Genomic DNA, 25,220 nt, shown 5'->3' with positions numbered 1-25,220 from the left:
GTTGGAAACTCGCCACCCTTCCCACTATGTCTTCACTGGACTTCCCCCTGGGAGAAGTAAAGATGGATGACCCTGAGCCAGTGGCGTACCTAGGGTATTTGACACCAGGGGCCAGTCATTTTTTAACAGCCCCCTCCAAAATTCAGTACTAGGCATACCAAGAACACAAAACACTCAGGACCTATAGAGCAGTTCTACCATACCATAAGCAGTAATTTGTACGAGTCACACAAGGGTGTACCTAGGAAAAGGAAGTATCTTAAACACTGCAGTGAGCACTAGAACATCAATTCCAGTAAGTCCCTACACCTAGGTTTTATACTTCTCTCCTCTTGATCAATGCCACCTACTACTGGGGCTTCCACCAAAAAGACCACCCCTTCACTACAACCATCCAGTCTGAAGCTGTCATGTTCCAAACAAAAGACAAGGTCATTCCTACGGGAGACCTGAAAGCTCATGCAGGAAGGGACTGAGATTTCGTCTGCAGCTAGAGAAGCAAACACATCTTTGGAGGGCAGTTCTATAAGTGGGGCATCTCATTGTAGGCACCTTGATACTGTGTGACGAAAGCCCAGTGGCGTTCCTAGGGGGGCTGACATCCGGGGGGGATCGCCGATGCGCCCCGCCCCCCGGGTGCAGCGCCCCCCCCCCCCCAGAACAGCGTGACACCCCCCCCCCCCCCACTGGCGAAAATCCCCCAGATCCCCCGGCGAAAGAACCCCCCCCCCGGGTGCACGCCGCTGGAGGGGGTGCCGCGCGCCTGCCAGCTTTTCGTTTTCATGCTCCCTCTGCCCCGGAACAGGAAGTAACCTGTTCCGGGGCAAAGGGAGCATGAAAACGAAGAGCCGACAGGCGTGCGGCACCCCCCCCAGCGGCGTGCACCAGGGGCGGACCACCCCCACCGCCGCCCCCTTGGTACGCCACTGCGAAAGCCAATTATATAATGGCATCTGGTCACCCAGATTCCATTACAGAATTGAAGAAAGGAGAGATAAGGGTGATATGATACAGACAGTCAAATATTCGAGAGGTATTAATCTACCAACAAACTTTTCCCAGAGATGGGAAGCTGGTAAAACTAGAGGACATGAATTTAGATTGCAGGGGGTGCCAACTCAGAATTAATGTCAGGAAGTATTTTTTTCAAGAAGAGGGTAATAGATACCTGGAACGCCCTCCATGTAGAATCTCAATTAGTAGCAACAGTGGAGGAGTGGCCTAGGGGTTAGGGTGGTGGACTTTGGTCCTGGGGAACTGAGGAACTGAGTTTGATTCCCACTTCAGGCACAGGCAGCTCCTTGTGACTCTGGGCAAGTCACTTAACCCTCCATTGCCCCATGTAAGCCGCATTGAGCCTGCCATGAGTGGGAAAGCGCAGGGTACAAATGTAACAAAAATAAAATAGATACTAATGGAGATTCTACATGGAATGTTGCTATTCCACTAGCAACATTCCATGTAGAAGGCTGCGCAGGCTTCTGTTTCTGTGAGTCTGACGTCCTGAGGACGTCAGACTCACAGAAGCAGAAGCCTGCGCGGCCACATTGGTGATCTGCAAGGGCCGACTTCTACATGGAATGTTGCTACTATTGGAGATTCGACATGGAATGTTGCTATTCCACTAGCAACATTCCATGTAGAAGGCTGCGCAGGCTTCTGTTTCTGTGAGTCTGACGTCCTGCACGTACGTGCAGGACGTCAGACTCACAGAAGCAGAAGCCTGTGTGGCCACATTGGTGATCTGCAAGGGCCGACTTCTACATGGAATGTTGCTAGTGGGACTCTGGGCAAGTCACTTAACCCTCCATTGCCCCATGTAAGCTGCATTGAGCCTGCCATGAGTGGGAAAGCGCAGGGTACAAATGTAACAAAAATAAAAAGTAGAGCTAAGTGCGTTTTTTCCTCGCCATATACAGACTCTAATCCTTTGTCTATATATGCATGCTATGGGGCCCCTAATTCTCAAATTGCCCTTTATATACCTTTTCTTAAACTTACTAAAAACACAGGAACCGATTTATTAATTAATGTATCAAAAGTGGGATGAGACTCCTTAACGTATATAAAATCCTAAGACTATATAACTAGAACTAACATAACTACTACTACTACTACTACTACTACTACTATTTAGCATTTCTATAGCGCTACAAGGCATACGCAGCGCTGCACAAACATAGAAGAAAGACAGTCCCTGCTCAAAGAGCTTACAATCTAATAGACAAAAAATAAAGTAAGCAAATCAAATCAATTAATGTGTACAGGAAGGAAGAGAGGAGGGTAGGTGGAGGCGAGTGGTTACGAGTCAAAAGCAATGTTAAAGAGGTGGGCTTTCAGTCTAGATTTAAAGGTGGCCAAGGATGGGGCAAGACGTAGGGGCTCAGGAAGTTTATTCCAGGCGTAGGGTGCAGCGAGACAGAAGGCGTGAAGTCTGGAGTTGGCAGTAGTGGAGAAGGGAACAGATAAGAAGGATTTATCCATGGAGCGGAGTGCACGGGAAGGGGTGTAGGGAAGGATGAGTGTGGAGAGATACTGGGGAGCAGCAGAGTGAGTACATTTATAGGTTAGTAGAAGAAGTTTGAACAGGATGCGAAAACAGATAGGGAGCCAGTGAAGGGTCTTGAGGAGAGGGGTAGTATGAGTAAAGCGACCCATATTGGGTCAGACCAAGGGTCCATCGAGTCCAGTACTCTGTTTCCAACAGTGGCCAATCCAGATCCCAGTCACCTGGAAGGATCCTGAAAAATAGCTGTATTGCTTGCTACTTCCAGATCAAGATGTGCCCTTGAGTCAGACTTCACTCCTGGCCCAGTGCCATATAGGTGGGCCAGGGTCCATGCAAAATTTGATCTCGCTTAGTGTTGCTAGTGGGGATCCCCAAGCCCTGACAGCTCCTTCCAGAGAATGACACGGGGAAGGGGACAAACTTTGTCCCTGTGTCACTTTCTGCTCTGAAGTCTGTTAATGAACTGGATTTTTATTTATGTTTGATTAATGCAGATGACAATATTTTGATTTTTTGGAAAAACAAGCAAACACGCTGGCCACAACTAGCGAAATTTGCATGGGGGATCCTGTACATCCTGCTACCAGCACATCTTCTAAGAAGACAACATCTATTCCAGGAAGGACTGTGGAAGACAGGAGAGCTAGATTGAATCCTGAGATTGTTGATGATTTCTTATTTATCCACAGATTTAAAAATCTCCCCTCTAGGATATACAGAATGGGTTGTATTTTATACCCCTGGACATTTTAACAGTGTGAATTAGGATTCCTTGGTGTAGTAGAAATCACCTACCGTTGGGGTTGGAAGGGTAGAGGGTGGTGGTGGGAAGGAGGGTTATTAGATTGTAAGCTCCTCGAGCAGGGACTGTCCTTCTTTGTTAAACTGTATAGTGCTGCGTAACCCTAGTAGCGCTCTAGAAATGTTAAGTAGTAGTAGTAGTACCCTCATCTCCCCTTATGTTCAAGCCCGTAACCTCCGTTCACAGGATAAATCCCTCCTCTCAGTACCCTTCTCCACCACCGCCAACTCCAGGCTCCGCTCATTCTGCCTCGCCTCACCCTATGCTTGGAACAACCTTCCTGAGCCCTTACGCCAAGCCCCCTCCCTGCCCGTCTTCAAGTCTTTGCTTAAAGCCCACCTCTTCAATGCTGCGTTCGGCACCTAACCCTTACCGTTCAGTGAATCCAGACTGCCCCAATTTGACTTCCCCTATCAGACCGACCGTTCACTTGTCTATTAGATTGTAAGCTCTTTGAGCAGGGACTGTCTCTGTTAAATTGTACAGCGCTGCGTAACCCTAGTAGCGCTTTAGAAATGTTAAGTAGTAGTAGTAGTATTACATATAGCAGTGATTTAACCAGAGCTGAGATTGTGATGTCATAATGCCTCATTCCACCAATGCCTAAGAGCCAACCTCATCAGTGATGTCACAATGGCTTGATTGTCCTATATTTGTCTCACTCTTATCTATTAGATTGTAAGCTCTTTGAGCAGGGACCGTCCCTCTATGTTAAATTGTACAGCGCTGCGTAACCCTAGTAGCGCTCTAGAAATGTTAAGTAGTAGTAGTAGTAGTAGTAGTAGTATAGCTGCTCATTGTTATTGTTATCCAGCATATTGTTCCTTTTTATATTTTAATAAAAAGATTTAAATATAAAATCATAATCAGATGAGAACAGAGCCCATAGGGATGGGGTAGGGACAGGGACAGAACGTGTGGGGACGGGGCGGGGATGGAGACAAATTTTATCCCTGTGTCATTCTCTACCTCCTTCCTGCTAAATGAGCTTACTTCTTGGGTAGTTGTCAGCACTGTCCCTGAGCCGCTGCTGCCCCTCCACCATGTGCGTGCTCAGTTTTCACGCATGCGAAACTGAGCATAGGTGGAGGGTGATGTCTGGCAGCAGCGGTTTGGGGACACTTGTCAGTGGCTGCCTAATAAGTAAACTTGTTTGGCAGGAAGGAGGTCTTTGGCTGGCAGGCAGTGGCGTAGCCATGGGTGGGCCTGGGAGAGTTAAATCGCAAGAGGATTGTGAACAATTACAGAAGGCCCTTACGAGACTGGGAGACTGGGCGTCTAAATGGCAGATGACGTTTAATGTGAGGAAGTGCAAAGTGATGCATGTGGGAAAGAGGAATCCGAACTATAGCTACGTCATGCAAGGTTCCCCGTTAGGAGTCACCGACCAGGAAAGGGATTTAGGTGTTATCGTTGACGATACATTGAAACCTTCTGCTCAGTGTGTAGCAGCAGCTAAGAAAGCAAATCGAATGTTGGATATTATTAGTCAAGGAATGGAAAACAAAAATAAGAACGTTATAATACTTTTGCATCACTCCATGGTTCAACCACACCTCGAATATTGTGTGCAGTTCTGGTCACCGCACCTCAAAAAAGCTACAGTGGAATTCGAAAAGGTACAGAGAAGAGCGATGGAAATGATAAAGGGTATGGGACAACTTCCCTATGAGGAAAGGCTAAAGTGGCTAGGGCTCTTCAGCTTGGAGAAAAGACAACTGAGAGGACATTTGATAGAGGTCTATCAAATAATGAGCGGAGTGGAACGGGTAGATGTGACTTGCTTGTTTACTCTTTCCAAAAATAGAAGGACTAGGGGGCATGAATTGATGGTACAAAGTAGTGAATTTAAAACGAATCAGAGACATTTTTTCTTCACTCAACCTGTAATTAAACTCTGGAATTCGTTGCCAGAGAATGTGGTAAAAGCAGTTAGCTTAGCAGGGTTTAAAAAAGGTTTGGACAGCTTCCTAAAAGAAAAGTCCATAAGCCATTATTAAGATGGACTTGGGGAAAATCCACTGCTTGTTTCTAGGATAAGCAGCATAAAGTCTTTTGGGAATCTTGCCAGGTACTTGTAACCTGGATTGGAAGCAGGATGCTGGGCTTTATGGACCTTCGGTCCGTCCCAGTATGGCAACACTGAAGGGGTCCTTCCCTGCTGTATCAAAAAGCGTCCCCAATGTCCCTTTACTGCTAACACAGGTGTTGCAACCCTAAGGATATAAATTAGCCCTGCCCCACTTTAATCTCCTCAAATATCTGATGCACTGACCGTCTATGCCTGTTACCTCCTGTTATCTAAACAGCATTGGCTGCCAATTACAAATAGGATAAATATTAAGATATCATTGTTGACACTTCATACACTCACTTCTGGCACACCTCTCTGTCCTAATCCAATAAACAGTACACCCGTATGCTCTTTGAGATCTTCCCAAGGAATTGTCTGATCTCGGCCATGCTTGCTTTCCTTGTCTGGCTCCTGTTCCATGAAACTCCTCACCCAGGTACCTGCTGGATGAGCATTCCTTCCCTAAATGTAATTGCTTGCACTGTCCTCCCTGGGTCTTTGACTGACTGCCCTGCCCTCTCCTTCCTTTGTCTGCAGTACTGTACAAGTATTTATAGGAGTCTTAACTCATGCCCCTCCCTGTTATCCTCTGTTTATACTGTATTAACTGTTAAACCCTTATAGCTTTGCTTTGTTGTGTCTCCTCGGGTGAACCCGGATTGAAAACTACTTTGTCGTCATCCTTTTTAAGAAGGGCAGTGATATCAAATAACAAATACGTGAATAAATAACTCACTAATCAAGATGCCTCGTTATATCTTGAGATGAAACATTTTCCTCCTATCTCTAAATGGCTTAACAGCCTATGAATAAAGACTGAGCCTGGGCTGGTGGGGGTGGGGCTGAACTGGTTAGGTTAGGTTATTTATTTTTGATACTCCGTCGTTCGCTGACTCGCAGATCAAAGCGGTTTACAGTAATATCAAACAAGAAGAAAGTGGAAAGGAAACTGCATTATATCATACGGCAATCAATAGAAATCAAACAAAATAAAACATGGAAAAGAAAATAAGATGATACCTTTTTTATTGGACATAACTTAATACATTTCTTGATTAGCTTTCGAAGGTTGCCCTTCTTCGTCAGATCGGAAATAAGCAAATGTTGGTAGATGACAGTATATATGAGCGAAACATCAAAGCATTTCAGTGACAGTCTAACAGGGTGGGGGTGGGTAGGTGAGAGACAGGAAGAGGGACAGGGAGATATGCATGGAGAGAGGAGGGTGACAAAGCAGTACAATTTTATGGTTTATAATGGGCTATAAAACCCAGATCTTTGTTAAGTCCTGTCTGGTGGGTGTCAAAATATTTAATCATTCTGACTGCAAAGGTCTTACGTTCCTGTATTGTTTTAAAGTTCCCTTTTAAGACTCTTACCATGACGTCACTGGTACAGTGTTCTGGTTTTGTAAAGTGCTGCCCCACAGGTGTGACACCTTTATTGGTAGATGACAGTATATATAAGTGAAACATCAAAGCATTTCAGTGACAGTCTAACAGGGTGGGGGTGGATAGGTGAGAGGAGGGTGATAAACAGAGCAATACAACTTTATGGTTTATCACTGAAATGCTTTGATGTTCCCATGCATACTTCCTACCCACCCCCACCCTGTTAGACTGTCAATGAAATGCTTGGATGTTTCAGTTATATACACTGTCAGCTAGCACATTTGCTTATTTCCAATCTGACGAAGAAGGGCAACCTTCGAAAGCTAATCAAGAAATGTATTAAGTTATGTCCAATAAAAAAGGTATCATTTATTTTATTTTCTTTCATTTCTATTGATTACCTTTAAAAGTGGACTAACACGGCTACCACACCTCTCTACTTATCATACGACAGAAACCAGGCGTTCAGAAAAAAAAAAGAGAAGAAGAAAGAAAACTCGCAATCCCCACCAGAACTCTAACCCAGCCGCTGTCGTGAAAAAGTGGGTCTTTAATAAGGATTTGAATATGGTAAGAAGTTCTTCAGTGTGCAGAACTACTACTAATACTACTACTATTTAGCATTTCTATAGCGCTACAAAGCGTACGCAGCGCTGCACAAACATAGAAGAAAGACAGTCCCTGCTCAAAGAGCTTACAATCTAGAACTCTAGGCAGATTGTTCCATAACCACGGTGCCAAAAGGAAGAATGCATTCTGCCTAATAGTATCTAACAGGCAGATGATCAAAAGCAAACGCCGGCGCTAGAGGCTGTTAGCGCCATACTAGCGCCGGCGTTTGCTACCGCCCCATGATCAGAGCCCGCAAGCACGTGAAACAATGCGCTCGAGGGCTCTTAGCGCAAGTAGCATGCAAATGCATGCTAATCAGCGCTTAACGCATTCATCCCCAATGATCAGCGTCTAGCTCGCCAAAGATAGTGTCGCTGGCCGCAACAAACCATACGCCAGCTCCGAGCTGGCGTTAGGGTTTGCAGATCATTGGGGAAGAATGGTGAGCCCTGTCCCTGTCCCCCCTACAGCAAACCTGCCAGCGAGGGCAGTTGAGGACGTCCAAAATTTGGACGTTTCTGTGACGGGGCAGTTAAGGACGTCCAAAATTTGGACGTTTCTGCAATGGGCAGTCCAATTTTGAACGTCCTTAACTGCCCATTGCAGAAACATCCAAATTTTGGACGTCCTCAACTGCCCCGTTGCTATACCTCTGACATAAGTACATAAGTATTGCCATACTGGGAAAGACCAAAGGTCCATCGAGCCCAGCATCCTGTTTCCAACAGTGGCCAATCCAGGTCACAAATACCCGGCAAGATCCCGCTTGAAATTTGGCCGTCCCTGCAACAGGGCAGTTGAGGACGTCCATCTTCTGATTTAAAGATGGTCGTCCATCTCTTTTCATTGGTCTCCAGCCCAGACCTGTCAAACAAGTGCGGGAGGATTGTGCTGATTGCATGCTCAGGCACAATTCTCCCGCACGTCTACCTCATGATCAGAGATAATTGCGCTGCTTAAATTTGCATGCATTATCTCTGATCATAGGCCTAATAGCGCCCCGCGCTGTTCCAGCGCTATTTTAAATGTGCTAAGGTTGGAGAGGGAAGCACAAGGTGATGTTTACGGAGAGAAGACTAATATGGAATAGTCAAAGCAGAGAAGTAACTCGGAGTGAGATCATGTAATGCTCTAAAGCAGTGGTGTAGCCATGGGTGGGCCCGAGTGGGCACAAACCCACCCACTTTGAACTCAGGCCCACCTAGCAGCAGCTCAGCTGTGATGTGGTTGGTGGGTATCCCCAAGCCCCAACTGCTGAAGCCTCCCAGAATCTCTCCCTCCCCTCCCCCCGCCCCATGTCCTGCCTATGCCCCGCCTACATCCCACCCATGCACGCGCCCCCTTGCACTTACGGACCATGCAAGTTACACAGGGGCCATTGTAGAAGAGAACTTTCTCAGGTAAGTGCACATTTACGTGTGTAAGTGCTGGTGTCCTGGACATTTTCAAGCACAAGGGGAGCATAAGTGCAGGTGTCCAGATTACAGAATTGCCCTTCAGTGTGCAATCTTAGAAACTTGAAGCAATGTGCAAGGGAGCATGACAGCCAACCTTTCAATATTATTGGAGGTGCAAAACCCAACAGAAAGTCTCTCTCCCTGGACACAGTCAACGAGTTTGTTCAATATTGGGTGTGCTGTCTGCTATTGAGACAGACATGGGAAGCAACTGCTTGCCCTGGGATTTGTAGCATGGAATGTTGCTACTCTGAGATTCTGCGTGGAATCTTGTCACTCTTTAGGATTCCAGAATCTTGCTATTCCTTTGGGGTTCTACATGGAATGTTGCTACTCTTTGAGATTCTGCATGGAATCTTGTTACTCTTTGGGATTCCAGAATCTTGCTATTCTTTGGGGTTCTACATGGAATGTTGCCACAATTTGGGTTCCTGCCAGGTACTTGTGACCAGGCTTGGCCACTGTTTGGAAAACAGGACACTGGGCTAGATGGACCACTGGTCTGACCCAATATAGCTATTCTTATGTTCTTATGGTCAATGTCCCGGTAGAGATGGTGCATATGAAGACTATTTGTGAACTCAAAAGGCTTGGGACAAGTACATAGGATCTTGAAGGAAGAGGAAACGATAGCAGATGGTATGGAAGGGCAGGCTGAATTGGTCTTGTGTGGTCTTTATCTGCCTTTGTTGTCTCTGTTTTTAAATAGCAAAATGCTGTTGACAAACATTCCCTGTGCACAATTCCACTGCTGAAAGGTGCAGCCATTTGCAGCTGTTTAGTGTTATTTGAACTAGGCCAAAAAGCAGCTGCAACATCTGGGATACAGAGAAATGCCCAATCAGTTCTGAATATGGGTTCCTTCTCGGGGGAGAAAACGGAGGGAGTCATTGCACAGAGCACCCCAACGTAGGCGCTGTTAGCAGGAGGTCTCCCACTTAGCCATCTCTCTCCTCTTCAATCAGTCCAAAACTCTGCTGCGCGACTCATTTTCCGTCAAAGTCGCTGTGCCCACATTAGCCCTCTCCTCAAGTCACTTCACTGGCTCCCTATCCGTTTCCACATTCAATTCAGTAAATACATTTCTTGAAATGTATTAAGTTATGTCCAATAAAAAAGGTATCATCTTATTTTCTTTCCCATGTTTTAATTTTGTTTGATTTCTATTGATTACGCATTCAATTCAAACTTCTCTTACTGACCTCTAAGTGCATTCACTCTACTGCTCCCCAGTACCTCTCCACTCTTGTCTCTCCCTACACCCCCTCTCGGGTACTCCGTTCTGTGGATAAATCTCTCTTGTCTGTCCCCTTCTCCTCCACTGCTAATTCCAGACTCCGTTCCTTTTATCTCGCTGCACCTCACGCCTGGATTAGACTTCTCTAGCCCCGTCTTTGGCCGTTTTCAAGTCCAAACTCAAAGCCCACCTCTTTGAGCAGGGACTGTTTTTTCGTGTATGGTGTACAGCGCTGCATAAGCCTTGTAGCGCTATAGAAGTGATAAGTAGTAGTAGTAGGTGAGCAATTCCTTTCAGTTTTACTGCTTAGGGGCATATCAGAGGGGGGGGGGGGAGAGTCCTCCTTCTTGTGCAGCTTAAGGTGTTCGTTCACATCTCTGAGTTTGAGGCACTAAGAGACATTGCTTTCTGTCCCAAGTTAACCGTCATTGACTGGCTTGATACAGATCTCTGAACCTTGACCTGAAATAAGCTTTCCTTGAAAATAAGGAATTGAATGTTTGCTAACAGGAAGGAAGAGGAGATTGTTCTGCAAAGGGCACCCACAGTGTCTTCCTCTGTCACACTGCTGCAAGAACGAACGGGTCACTTTTGCATCAGTTCTGGCAGCCTCCCAGCTGCTGACTCAGAACACTTCAGTTTAGTGAGGAATTTTCTTAACTGGCTTTCGTGTATATATACAGCAGAGTGGTTTACTCCAATTAGATAGAAAAAGAGAAAAATGAGAGAGACAGGAGGCAGATCAGAGCAAAGAGGTAAAGCAAAAGAGTCAACAGGGCCGGCCCTAGGGTTTCTAGCGCCCTCCTGCAGTCTATTAGTCGGCGCCCCTACCCATCCAGAGGCGGGATCACTATGGCTCCGCCCCCACAGTAGACACACCCCTTTTACCAGCCATGGCATCATTGAAAATATTACACCAGTATAGAAGAAAAATAACTTAGCACACAGATTAGGAATTAGGAGAACAGACAGTCTTGCCAACTCTGAAAGACAATGTGTTATCAAAATTTCAGAATCTAACAAACAGATCCCTAATTCAGACACTTGGCCTTGCAGTCACACATGTAGAACAGAGATAGCCCCTCTTCAAATTCTTCAAAAATGAACCTGAAATCCTAAGAAGTTAGACTCTGCATGCAGCACAATAGCCTTCCCATCAAGCACAGTTTAGGATCTAACTAGGACAGACTTAGGCCCAGATGCATTAAAGACGTCGGTAATTCCCGTTCCCTACGGATTCCATAGCGAATCGGTAGGGAACGGGAATGCATCAACGATAGGGAATGCAAATGAGCTACTCGTTGTAGCTCACTTGCATTCTCTATTCCTTCGGTACCTGAGTCGGAGAATCGGGACGTCCCTTTTGATTAGGCTCCTCTTCCTGGTCTCTTCAGCCAATCAAAGCGGGCTTAGCTGGCTGTTGTCAGCGAAACGCGCTCTGATTGGCTGAAGAGACCAGGAAGAGGAGCCTAATCTAAAGGGACGTCCCGATTCTCCGGCAACCAGGAAAATATAAAAGTTTTGCTGTGGAGGGGCGGTGAAGACAAAATAGAAGGGGGGAAAAAACACCAGCGCCGGCAGAGCTAAAAAAAATGCGAAAAAAAGACGTCTCTCAGAAGCGCAGGGAGAGTACGTCCTTAAAGGACGCCCCTCACATGCGCTCCTTGCTTTTTTTTTTTTCTTTTTTACCTTTTTTGGGGGCCCTTTTCATTTCCGATTCCCTCACAGGGGCCCTAACGAGAGGTCAGACATCTCGTTAGGGTTCCTACGGTAAGGGAATCGGAAAAACGGTAGTGCAGCTCATTATAATAGCGTTTCAATCATTTGCATTCCGTTTTCGTTGCCTGCTACCGTGGCAGGGAAAATGCCCTTAGTGCATGCCCGGGGTGAACTACTTGCATTTTAAACTGGCTGGAACCAGTTTAAAACGCAAGTTGTGGGCTCGTTAGGTTTTGTGCATCTGGGCCTTAATCAGCATAAACTAACATATTCTACAATCTGAGTTGGACAGACTAACAGGCGTTACTGAAGTGGGAATGAGAGATAGGTGATGGTTAGGAATTGAAAGCAGGCATCTAGCCTTCCTGTCCTGTGAGTTGCTGTGTTGGGGGTGGGGGTGGGGGTGGGTCAGGTGCAGCACTAAACAGCAGTCTCTGACAAAACAAGGGTCCAGGCTCTGCTGTGCTGTCTCTGTCTGAGCCCTCTCTGGGCAGAGGACAGAGGTTAGCTGAGCTCCCACAAGTTATTTCAGAGCCAGATTCAGATGGAGCAGTGACTCCTCTGACAAACACAAGGAGGATATGTCTCTGCTTGGGAGGGGGGGAGGGGACGGGACAGAGAGCTGACAGCTTTGGAGCCAGACTGAGATGAGCAGCAGAGATTAGATACTCAGCAGAGCTTGATTGCTTTCAAAGTGGCGCCCTTGTAAGGCAGGCGCCCCCCTGCAGTGCTTACCCTGCTTACTGGGTTTGACCGGCCCTGAGAATCAATTATAGAGTCAACTGGGGTGGGTGGGGGGGGGGGGGGAGGGAGAGACAGAGAGGGGCAGCCATTGGGACACACCAGGAGGACAGCTGCACCTGTGATCCAAAGGCATGGATAAAGAAAAAGATTTTAAGACATCTTTGAAACCCAGACAGTGAGGGTTTGTTTTCTTGAGCCAGAAGGAACAAGGTTGCAAAGACAAGGTGCAAGAGAGATGAATACAGTATGACAAGAAAGGCTAGTGGAAGCAGGTTAAGAGAGGGAGTAGTTAAGGGAATGACATTCGCAGAGCAAAGACGCTGCCAAGGTCTGTAGGGGGGGGGGGGGGGGGAGAGGGCAGTTACAAAGAGAATGGATATATAGAAAGCTCTCTGTGTGCACTCTTCAGCACCTTAAATTTGATTTGATGAGAGACAGGAAGCCAGTGCAGATCAGTAGGTTCAAATCCAGCTCTGGTCACCAGTATCTGGATGGAGGCTGCTGGTGGCTGTAGTTCATGTGCTGGCTGATAGGTGTTTGTGTCGTCACAGTGATTGGCACCTTTATGGGCAGTCTCAGATGAAAGGGAGGAGCAGTAGCCTAACAGTTAGTACATTGGGCTGACAACCTGGGGTTCAATTCCAACTACAGCTCCTGGTGACCTTGGGCAAGTCACTTAACCCTCCGTTACCCCAAGTGCAAAACTTAGATTGTAGGCTCACAAGGGGACAGAGAAAGTACCTGCATATAATATTTATAAGCAGCTTTGATTATACCATAGAAAGGTGATATATCAAATCCATGACCCTTTACCCCTCACCCACCTTTAAAAATAGGTCAGACACTGTATTACCCTCTCAGGCAGATTCTCCCACAGGGTGACCAGATGGCTCTTAAGAGAAATTAAAAATCCATTAATGCAGTAAAGGGGATGGGACCACTTCCCTATGAGGAAAGGCTAAAGCGGCTAGGGCTCTTCAGCTTGGAGAAAAGGCGGCTGAGGGGAGATATGATAGAGGTCTATAAAATAATGAGTGGAGTCGAATGGGTAGATGTGAAGCGTCTGTTCACGCTTTCCAAAAATACTAGGACTAGGGGGCATGCGATGAAGCTACAATGTTGTAAATTTAAAACGAATCGGAGAAGATATTTCTTCACTCAATGTGTAATTAAACTCTGGAATTCATTGCCAGAGAATGTGGTAATGGCGGTTAGCTTAGCGGAGTTTAAAAAGGCTTCCTAAAGGAAAAGTCCATAGACTGTTATTAATTGGACTCGGGGAAAATCCACTATTTCTGGGATAAGCAGTATAAAATGTTTTGTACATTTTTGGGATCTTGCCAGTTATTTGTGACCTGGATTGGCCACTGTTGGAAACGGGATGCTGGGCTCGATGGACCTTTGGTCTTTCCCAGTATGGCAATACTTATGTACTTATGTACCCACCTCAGCCCACTAACTGGAGGACCAGCTGCACGTCTCTGCCTGGCACAAGCAACAGCACCTTCATGTGGAAGGACAGAGGCAGACAACCTAAGCAGAATTCCTGGGTTTCACACGTGCCCCTCATGTGTTAACAAAAAATGCATGTATACATTATGCCCCTGATTCTATAAAGGTCCACAAAAATTGCGTACATAAATTTAGGTGTGGTCCCAATTTGCGTGCACAATTTAATAGAATAATGAGCCAATGAGTGCCAATAATGGGCTTTATAACAAGCAATTATTGACACTAATTAGATTTAATTGGGCTTTACGTGAGTAAAGTTAAGCACAGGATCTGCACCTAAAATTTACATGTTGCTCGAAAAAGGGTGCAAGGAACTGGGAGGGTCATGGGCATTTCGTGGCAGATTGGGGGCGTGGTTTTGAGTTATGTGTGTAATTATAGAATAACGGTGCTCCGTGCATTTTCATTGGTGCAAATGGAGGCATCAAAATTTACACGTGACCCATAGGCACTGACTCCGTGGGTGCTGTGGGTGCTCGAGCACCCCCAATATTCACCCACTAGAAGTTCGTTCCCTCCCTCCCTCCGAGTTCCAGGGTCATTGTCCGTCCCCCCTCCTTCCCAGTTCCAGCGTCCTCCCTCTCGGAGGGAGGGGGCCTGGAACTGGAAGGGAGGGAGGGATGACGACCCTGGAACTTGGAGGGAGGGAGGGAGAGAGAGGGGGGGGACCCTGAAACTGGGAGGGAGGGAGGGATGGAGGGGGAACACTGGAACTCGGAGGGATGGGGAGGGAAAGGAGAGAGAGAGGGGAGGGAGGGGGGCCTGGAACTGGGAGAGACTGGAACTGGGAGGGATGGGGACCTGGAACTCGGAGGGAGGTGGAGGGGGGACGGGGAAGGGGGAATTCACCACCTGTTAAAAAAAAATGTCAGCACCCCCAATCATTTTGAAAAGTTGGCTCCTATGACGTGACCTGTCCATTTAAGCCTTTATTCTATAAACCGCGCTGAACTTTAGGCATGGCTTACAGAATACCACTTAAGGGGGAGGGGGGTTGGTGCTGATTTTTTAGGTGCAATATGTAGAATCTAACCCTATTTCTGTTCAGAGTAGGCCTGGCACCTGGGCTGGAATCCCGGGTATCTATCCAGCTATATCCCAGTGAGGAGGATTTTATACCATCACAGCACCTCTCACGCTAAATGAATAGAAAAATAGGCAAGACTGCACAGCCAGGTTACATATTAACCCGGCAGATTTAATTACTTCGAGGGATAGTTCCTTTAATTAGTGATCTAAGTCAAATCCTTTGCAAATCGTATAATCTAGTGCTATTTAGAAGGGGGGTTAGCAACCTTGCTAAGTGGGAGGCCAGTGACGAGTAGGTTGCAATATTCAAGGTAAGAGGTAATGAGAGAGTGGATGAGAGTTCGGGTGGTGTGCTCGGAGAAGAAAGGGCGAATTTTGCTAATGTTGTAGAGGAAGAAGCGACAGGTCTTGGCTATCTGGGGATATGCGCAGAGGAGAGGGAAGAGTCAGCGTGCACAGGAGGAGCAAGAAGAAAGAAGAGCAGGGGGCAAGCAGCGTACGTGGCTGCGCCGGAGACCGTGCTGAAGAAGGCTTCAGCTGGCAGGGGATGGGGACCCCCCGCCAGCAAAGGTATTTGTTTGTGAGGGGGCGAGGCGAGACAGTGGGGGGGGGGTGAGGTGAGGCGATGGGGGGCGGCACTCAATATGTGCCCCCAACCTCGGGCTCTGGCCCCCTCCCACCGTGAGGTCTGGCTACGCCCCTGCTTTGATTAAAAATCAGACTGGTTTTTGTTTGGATCACAGTGGGTGACAAGGGCCTGCTTTCAAATAGGACCAGACACTTTCCAAAATAACACAAAACCCTGCAAGACGATACTCAAAACCTAGCTAGGAAGCTTATCCCACCATCACAGCCCTGACCCACCAATAACAAGACAGTGCTATAAATTAGTCCAGGAGCACCAATATACCTACTACTGGGAAACTGGAACAAGCTGAACTGTTACACAGATTCCTAAATAAAGGATACAGATTAGCAAAATCCTTCACCTCAGCTGCTCATACAGAGCATGGACAGACCCTCACCTGCTACAAAATAGGGGAGCACAAAAACCAAAATGGAAACCCCTCTTCCTTCTTCCGCCCAAGAAAACCAGGCTCTAGAAGCAGGGCAACACTGGTAAAAGACAAAGAGAAATACATTTTCTCCTGTACTCTACAAAATACAAATGCGCATATCATAATTATCAGAGCAAGTACATCATTTATATTGACATTCATTTGTACACCCAGTGGCGTACCAAGGGGGGGGGGCGGTGGGGGCGGTCCGCCCCGGGTGCACGCCGCTGAGGGGGGGGTGCCGTGTGCCTGTTGGCCGAGTCCGCTCGTTCCCTCCCTGCTGCTCCCTCTGCGCGGAACAGGTTACTTCCTGTTCCGGGGCAGAGGGAGCAGCAGGGAGGGAACGAGCGGACTCGGCCAACAGGCGCGCGGCACCCCCTCCCAGCAGGTAAAAATGCACCCGAGAGGAGGGTGTAATTTCGCCGGTGGGGGGGGGGGTGTAATTTCGCCGGTGGAGGGGGGTAATTTCACCAGTGGGGGGGGGGGCGCATCGGCGATCTGCCCCGGGTATCAGGCAGCCTAGGAACGCCACTGTGTATACCATCATATGAATTACATCTTCATTCTGACATCATCCTATCTCTGCTATGTTGTTATAACTGCTCAAAATAGCAGCTAACAAATTACAATAAATCACATTTCTTTTATTGTTTTTTTAATTTATTGCATTTGTATCCCACATTTTCCCACCTTTTTGCAGGCTCAAAGTGGCTTACAATACATCATGGATAGTGGAAATGAGAGGGGAGTAAACATTTGGTGTTACAGAAGGATTTGGGAATACACATGTTTTGGTCTTTGTGGTATATCTTGTTGAAGAGATGGGTCTTTAGTAGTTTGTGGAAGTTGGTCAGTTCATAGGTCGCTTTTTCCTGTTATCAATATAACTTGCTCTCAGCAAAAATCGCTACTTATATATTTCCTTCAACACAGCCTTTCCCTTCAGTTCCGTTAACAGTTACAGCTTCACTCCAAACGCTTCAAAGCATTGTGAATTACATCGCACAACTGCGCACAAAAAAGCTAATTAGAAATTAGAAATCCCCTCTACCCACTGTCTATAAATATTCACAACTTTAAATTGTCCTGGCTCGCAGGCTCTTATTAAAGCAAACAAACACAGCGATAATCAAACAGAGTATACTGGTTAAATCTGCCTTAGCTGTTTCTCCAGATTCCTTTACCCGTGGCATAAAGAAATTCAGTATTCTGCATAAAATACATTATTCATGAAAATACAGGCAACTTGCAGACATGTTGCTAGGGGAAGACATATTTAATATAGCTATGATTCTTACAAAAGTTATTTCCTTCCCTGCATAAATTAAACACACTTCAGGCACAGGCAGCTCCTTGTGACTCTGGGCAAGTCACTTAACCCTCCATTGCCCCATGTAAGCCGCATTGAGCCTGCTATGAGTAGGAAAGCGCAGGGTACAAATGTAACAAAAATAAAATAGATACTATTGGAGATTCTACATGGAATGTTATTATTCCACTAGCAACATTCCATGTAGAAGGCTGCGCAGGCTTCTGTTTCTGTGAGTCTGACGTCCTGCACGTACGTGCAGGACGTCAGACTCACAGAAGCAGAAGCCTGCGCGGCCACATTGGTGATCTGCAAGGGCCGACTTCTACATGGAATGTTGCTACTGGAATAGCAACATTCCATGTAGAATCTCCAATAGTAGGAACAGTGGAGGAGTGGCCTAGTGGTTAGGGTGATGGACTTTGGTCCTGGGGAACTGAGTTTGATTCCCACTTCAGGCACAGGCAGCTCCTTGTGACTCTGGGCAAGTCACTTAACCCTCCATTGCCCCATGTAAGCTGCATTGAGCCTGCCATGACTGAGAAAGCATGGGGTACAAATGTAACAAAAAAACCCCAAACAAATAAAATAAATACATTTCAAAAAATGTCATTCTAAATTTACAATATTATTTCTGTATAATTAACCTTAACATCTATACGATGTAAATATAGCAACAACACTGTTCGTAGCATGTTTACATGTTTTTTAAAGTATTAGCATACGTGGAGGGGCATATTCGAAAGGGGCGCCCAAGTTTTGTTGAGGACGTCCTCGCAAAACGTCCCGATGGAGGGGCGGGGAAACCCGTATTATCGAAACAAGATGGACGTCCATCTTTCGTTTCGATAATACGGTCGGGGATACCCAAATCTTGAAATTTTGGTTGTCCTTAGAGATGGTCGTGCCTAGACTTGGTCGTTTCTGATTTTCGGCGATAATGGAAACCAAGGACGACCATCTCAGAAACGACCAAATGCAAGCCCTTTGGTCATGGGAGGAGCCAGCATTTGTAGTGCACTCGTCCCCCTGACATGCCAGGGGGCACTGCAGTGGACTTCACAAAATGCTCCCAGGAACATAGCTCCCTTACCTTGTGTACTGAGCCCCCCAACCCCCCTAAAACCCACTACCCACAACCGTACACCACTACCATAGCCCTTATGGGTGAAGGGTGGCACCTAGATGTGGGTACAGTGGGTTTGTGGTGGGTTTTGGAGGACTTTCTGTTTCCTCCACAAACGTAACAGGTAGGGAGGGGGATGGGCCTGGGCCCACCTGCCTGAAGTGCACTGCACCCACTAAAACTGCTCCAGGGACCTGCATACTGCTGTGATGGACCTGAGTATGACATTTGAGGCTGGCAAAAAATATTTTGGAAGATGTTTTTTGAGGGTGGGAGGGGGTTAGTGACCACTGGGGGAGTAAGGGGAGGTCTTCCCTGATTCTCTTCAGTGGTCATCTGGTCATTTCGGCCACCTTTTTGTGCCTTGGTCATAAAAAAAACAGGACCAGGTAAAGTCGTCCAAGTGCTCGTCAGGGACGCCATTTTTTTTTCAATTACGGGTCGAGAATGTCCATGTGTTACACACACCCAAGTTCCGCCTTCGCTACGCCTCCGATATGCCCCCCTTGAACTTTGGCCATCCCTGCGACGAAATGCAGTTGGGGATGTCCAAAATCGGCTTTCGATTATACCGATTTGGGCGACCCTGTGAGAAGGACGCCCATCTTCCGATTTGTGTCAAGAGATGGGCGTCCTTCTCTTTCGAAAATGAGCCTGATGCTGTACCAGAGTGGCCTCAAAACTCAGGAAAAGTGTTCATAATCCCATGGCATAACGCAGAAGCAAAAACAGTCAGTACTTATTGGTCTGGTCAATTAATTTGTCCCTTATTGCAACTTTTCATCTATTAGGACACTATTCAACATTTCCAATTATTTACAATGTCGGAGCATATTCATAACTATGAAAAAGGTTCTATACCTTATCTCAGCACATAAAGCAGAATAAAAATCCTATATAATAAAATGCACCTCCAATATTCTGAAGCTGACTGCATGGCTGAGGCATTCCTGCTCTCTGTATCCATCTCCTGAATTGACATCACGTACTTCCGGGTTCGTCACAAGCAGAAGTGACCAACCACACGAGGTTTCTCGGCTTCAGAATGTTGGAGGTGCATTCTATTAAATAGGATTGGTCAGTTCCTTGAAGCACAGCCAGAACTCAGCGTCCTGCACAGTAACGCTCAGACACCAGAGAGAGAGGGGGGGGGGCCTGACACCAGAGAGAGGGAGGGAGGGGGGCCTGACAACAGAGGGGGGGGGGGGAGGTATTTCTGTCACACACACTCTCTCTCTCTCACACACACTCTCTCTCTCTCACAGTCAATGTCTTTCTGTCTCTCTCACTCTCACACACTCTATGTCTCACACTGTATCACATTCACTCTCTTGTGTCACACAGTCACTCAAACACTCTCTTGGTCTCATACACTCAGTCTCACAGAGAGTCTGTGTCTCACACACACTCTCTCTCTCGCACACACTGTATCTGTGTGAAACACACTCGCTCTCGCACTGTCTCTCACATACGCACTTGCACACACTCTCATTCTCACACACACACTCTCTCTCTCACACACACACTCGCACATTCACTCTCTCTCTCACACACAGTCACTCTCACACACACTCTCTCAAACATACGCACTCCGAGGAAAACCTTGCTAGCGCCCGTTTCATTTGTGTCAGAAACGGGCCTTTTTTACTAGTTACAATATAACTTACATATGTTTTTCTCATTTCATCTTATAGTGTTTCAAATCTGTTTCCTGTCACTAAGGAAAGAGGATGTGACCACTAAACCACACAGAAACAAGCGGACTTAATTTAAAATATAATTTCATTTCAGCAGCACTCAGATCCTGCCCGCCAGAAAATGTGGAGATGTACGCTGCAGTCAGCACCTAATATCCCAGCCCCTGCAAAACGAGGAAGTCACAGGCTACAGAGGTCATTCTGTCCAGATGATAAAGACAGAAAAGTCACAGTTTGGTTTGGTTTAGTGATTTCAGTATGACAGGTTTGGAAATGTTGAGTGTGCAGTGGCTCTGAAATCTTTTGTGGTTAGCAGTGTACAGGAGGAAACACATTAGTACATAAGTACATAAGTACATAAGTAGTGCCATACTGGGAAAGACCAAAGGTCCATCTAGCCCAGCATCCTGTCACCGACAGTGGCCAATCCAGGTCAAGGGCACCTGGCACGCTCCCCAAACGTAAAAACATTCCAGACAAGTTATACCTAAAAATGCGGAATTTTTCCAAGTCCATTTAATAGCGGTCTATGGACTTGTCCTTTAGGAATCTATCTAACCCCTTTTTAAACTCCGTCAAGCTAACCGCCCGTACCACGTTCTCCGGCAACGAATTCCAGAGTCTAATTACACGTTGGGTGAAGAAAAATGTTCTCCGATTCGTTTTAAATTTACCACACTGTAGCTTCAACTCATGCCCTCTAGTCCTAGTATTTTTGGATAGCGTGAACAGTCGCTTCACATCCACCCGATCCATTCCACTCATTATTTTATACACTTCTATCATATCTCCCCTCAGCCGTCTCTTCTCCTGTTTATAGTTTTGTAGTTATTGCTTATATATTTCTAATTGGTTCTGTATGTTTATTTATTGATTGATTAGGATTTATTTACAGTGTTTATGAAGAAATTCACCCCAAGACGATGTACAGCACGAATAAGTCGAACACAGGCAATAGACAATTACAGCAGTAAAAACGTTCAAACAACAATACGAATTCAGGGCTGCCGAGAGACGCAGCTGGACCTGGGACACAACTGGACCGCTGGGACCAGGACACAACTGGACAGCCATGCGCCGTCCCCACCCCCACTCAGGCCACTACCCCCTACTCGTGCCGCCACTCCTTCCTGCCTACCCCCTTACCTTTCTGTCTCTGCCTCCAAGGGTGGGCCCAGCATTGGCAAGCTTCTTCCTTCCATGTGAAAGTCCCCTCTTCCCCTTCTCCCTCCTCTCCATCTGCTGCATTTCCCCCTCTCCCTTCTCTTCTATCCCTGTGCAGCTTCTTCTCTCCCCCCATTCCCTCTTGCCGGCCCAACACTTTTCCTTACCTCCCTGTATCCCCCTTCCCTCCAGTGGCTCTGTCCCCCCCCCCCTCCTCTCCCCTGCCCGTTATTTATTTATCTATTTGTTGCATTTGTATCCCACATTTTCCCCACCTATTTGCAGGCTCAATGTGGCTTACATAATTTTGTTATTACATTGTCATTCCAGGCTATCAGATACAGTTATTGGTAAGGTGTAGAGATTTAGTAAGGGAAGAAAGAAGGAAGTGATTAGGGGATAAGTATAGAAGGTGGACTTTCAAACTGGGTGGGTTGGTGAAGTGGATTAGTGAGGTTATAGGTTCTCTTTGTAGGCCTTGTTGAAGAAATATGTCTTAGAGATTTGCGAAAGTTAGTTATTTCGTCGATTGTTTTCAGGTCTGTAGGTAATGCATTCCATAACTGTGTGCTCAAGTAAGAGAAGGTGGTGGCGTGTATCAGCTTATATTTTAGTCCTTTACAGCTGGGGAAGTGCAGATTGAGAAATTTGCGGGATGATCTTGTGGCGTTTCTGGGAGGTAGGTCCACGACGTTTAGCATGTAGATTGGGGCGTCTGTGTGAATGATTTTGTGTACGATCGTGCAGATCTTGAACGCAATTTGTTCCTTAAGTGGGAGCCAGTGCAGTTTCTCTCTTAGGGGTTTTGCACTTTCATATTTAGTTTTTCCAAATATGAGTCTGGCGGCAGTATTCTGGGCTGTTTGGAGTTTTTTGATAGTCTGTTCTTTGCAGCCAGCGTACAGTGCGTTGCAGTAGTCCAGATGGCTTATTACCATTGACTGTACCAGGGTACGGAAGATGTATCTCGGTAAGAAAGGTTTTACTCGTTTGAGTTTCCACATGGAGTGGAACATCTTTTTCGTCGTGTTCTTCACATGGGCATCGAGAGTGAGGTTTCGATCAATGGTAACTCCAAGAATTTTCAAGTTTTGTGAGATAGGAAGAGAGCAGTATGGTGAGATTATGGTGGAGAAGTATTTTGTGTTATGCTGTGAGGTGAGTACAAGACATTGCGTTTTTTCTGCGTTAAGTTTTAGTTGGAATGCATCCGCCCAGGTGTGCACGATTTGGAGGCTTTGGTTAATCTCGTTGGTGATTTCATTTAGATCATGTTTGAACGGGATGTAGATCGTGACATCGTCTGCATATATGTAGGGGTTGAGGTTTTGATTGGCTAGAAGTTTGGCTAAAGGTATCATCATTAGGTTAAATAAGGTTGGTGAGAGGGGGGATCCTTGGGGGACTCCACATTCAGGAATCCATGGGGGTGATCTGTCCATGTTTGTTGTTACTTGGTATGTTCTTGTGGTCAGGAATCCTTTGAACCATTTGAGAACTGTGCCTCCTACTCCGAAGTATTCTAGTATATGTAATAGTATTCCATGATTGACCATGTCGAAGGCGCTGGACATGTCGAATTGTAGGAGGAGTATGTTATACCAGTTGCAATTGCTTGTTTGAATGAGTTCATTGCGGACACTAGGACCATTTCGGTGCTGTGATTTCATCGAAATCCTGATTGAGGCTCGTGCAGAATTGAGTGTTTGTTAAGGTATTCCGTAAGTTGTTTCGTCACTACGCCTTCCATGAGTTTGGTTATGAGTGGAATTGATGCTACTATTCCCTCTTGTGGGTCCAGCTCTACCTCCCTTCCCTCCAGTGGGTCTGGCGTTGTCTTCCTACCTCCTTCTGTCCCCCTCCCCAGCAGACCCTACAAATTTAAACTTGTGGTGGTGTTTGCCAATATGCCATACATCAGGCTCTCTCCAACCGCTTTGAGGCTTCTTTCCCTTTTTCTGCATCCTGCCAACGTGGCAACAGGAAGTTGAAACAGAGGGAAGGACTCTGGGGCTGGTTGGAAACAGCCTGATGTACTGGCTGCCGGCAGTGCCACCCAACAGTGCAACTTTAATTTTATAGGGTTCGCGGGGGGAGGGGGGGGTTAGAGGGAGGTAAGGAAGCAATATCGGACTTCCTGGGGAAATGTACTGAGTTTGGGGTGGCAAGGCAATTTTGGGGGTGGCACTTGGGGAAAATCCACTGCTTATTTCTAGGATAAGTAGCATAAAATGTACTGTTTTGGGATCTTGCCAACTACAGGAGGGAACGGGCAGGGGAGAGGAGGGGGACAAAACCACTGGAGTGGCGGAGTGGCCTAGTGGTTAGAGCACCAGTCTCGCAATCCAGAGGTGGCTGGTTCAAATCCCACTGCTGCTCCTTGTGATCTTTGGCAAGTCACTTAATCCTTCGTTGCCTCAGGTACAAACTTAGATTGTGAGCCCTCTTGGCACAGAGAACTATTCAGAGTACCTGAATGTAACTGACCTTGAGCCACTACTGAAAAAGGTGTGAGCAAAATCTAAATAAATACTTGTGACCTGGATTGGCCACTGTTGGAAACAGGATGCTGGGCTTGATGGACCTTCTGTCTGTCCCAGTATGGCACTACTTACGTACTTATATTTAATCACACCACCTACAATCTTCTTTCAGTTATGCTGCCGTATTCAGAATCAGTCGGAGCTGCCTCAAAACCTTTGTGGTCAGACTAATTCAGCATGCATTACTGTAATCCAGCCTTGATGTTATCATGCCATGAGCCACTCTGACAAGGCTTGTTTTATTCATGTGTATGGAGAGAGGCAGTGTAGTTTTCCCAAATATTGTTGTTACATTTGTATCCCACACTTTCCAACTCTTGGCAGACTCAATGCGGCTTACATGGGGCAATGGAGGGTTAAGTGACTTGCCCAGAGTCACAAGGAGCTGCCTGTGCCTGAAGTGGGAATCGAACTCAGTTCATCAGTTCCAAAGTCCACCACCCTAACCACTAGGCCACTCCTCCACTGTTGCTACTATTTGAGATTCTACATGGAATGTTGCTATTCCACTAGCAACATTCCATGTAGAAGTCGGCCCTTGCAGATCACCAATGTGCAGGACATCAGACTCACAGAAACAGAAGCCTGCGCAGCCTTCTACATGGAATGTTGCTAGTGGAATAGCAACATTCCATGTAGAATCTCCAATAGTAGCAACATTCCATGTAGAATCTCCAATAGTATCTATTTTATTTTTCTTACATTTGTACCCTGCGCTTTCCCTCTCATGGCAGGCTCAATGCGGCTTACATATTGTATACAGGTACTTATTTGTACCTGGGACAATGGAGGGTTAAGTGACTTGCCCAGAGTCACAAGGAGCTGCCTGTGCCTGAAGTGGGAATCGAACTCAGTTCCTCAGTTCCCCCAGGACCAAAGTCCACCACCCTAACCATTAGGCCACTCCTCCTCCACTGTTGCTACTATATGAGAGTCTACATGGACTCCACTATTCCACTAGCAACATTCCATGTAGAAGTCGGCCCTTGCAGATCACCAATGTGGCCGCGCAGGCTTCTGCTTCTGTGAGTCTGACGTCCTGCATGTACGTGCAGGACATCAGACTCACAGAAACAGAAGCCTGCGCAGCCTTCTACATGGAATGTTGCTAGTGGAATAGCAACATTCCATGTAGAATGTCCAATAGTAGCAATATTCCATGTAGAATGTCCAATAGTAGCAACATTCCATGTAGAATCTCCAATAGTATCTATTTTATTTTATTACATTTGTACCC

Source organism: Microcaecilia unicolor, chromosome 3 (assembly GCF_901765095.1).
Source record: "Microcaecilia unicolor chromosome 3, aMicUni1.1, whole genome shotgun sequence".
Taxonomy (NCBI): domain Eukaryota; kingdom Metazoa; phylum Chordata; class Amphibia; order Gymnophiona; family Siphonopidae; genus Microcaecilia; species Microcaecilia unicolor.
This window is presented reverse-complemented; position numbering follows the sequence as displayed.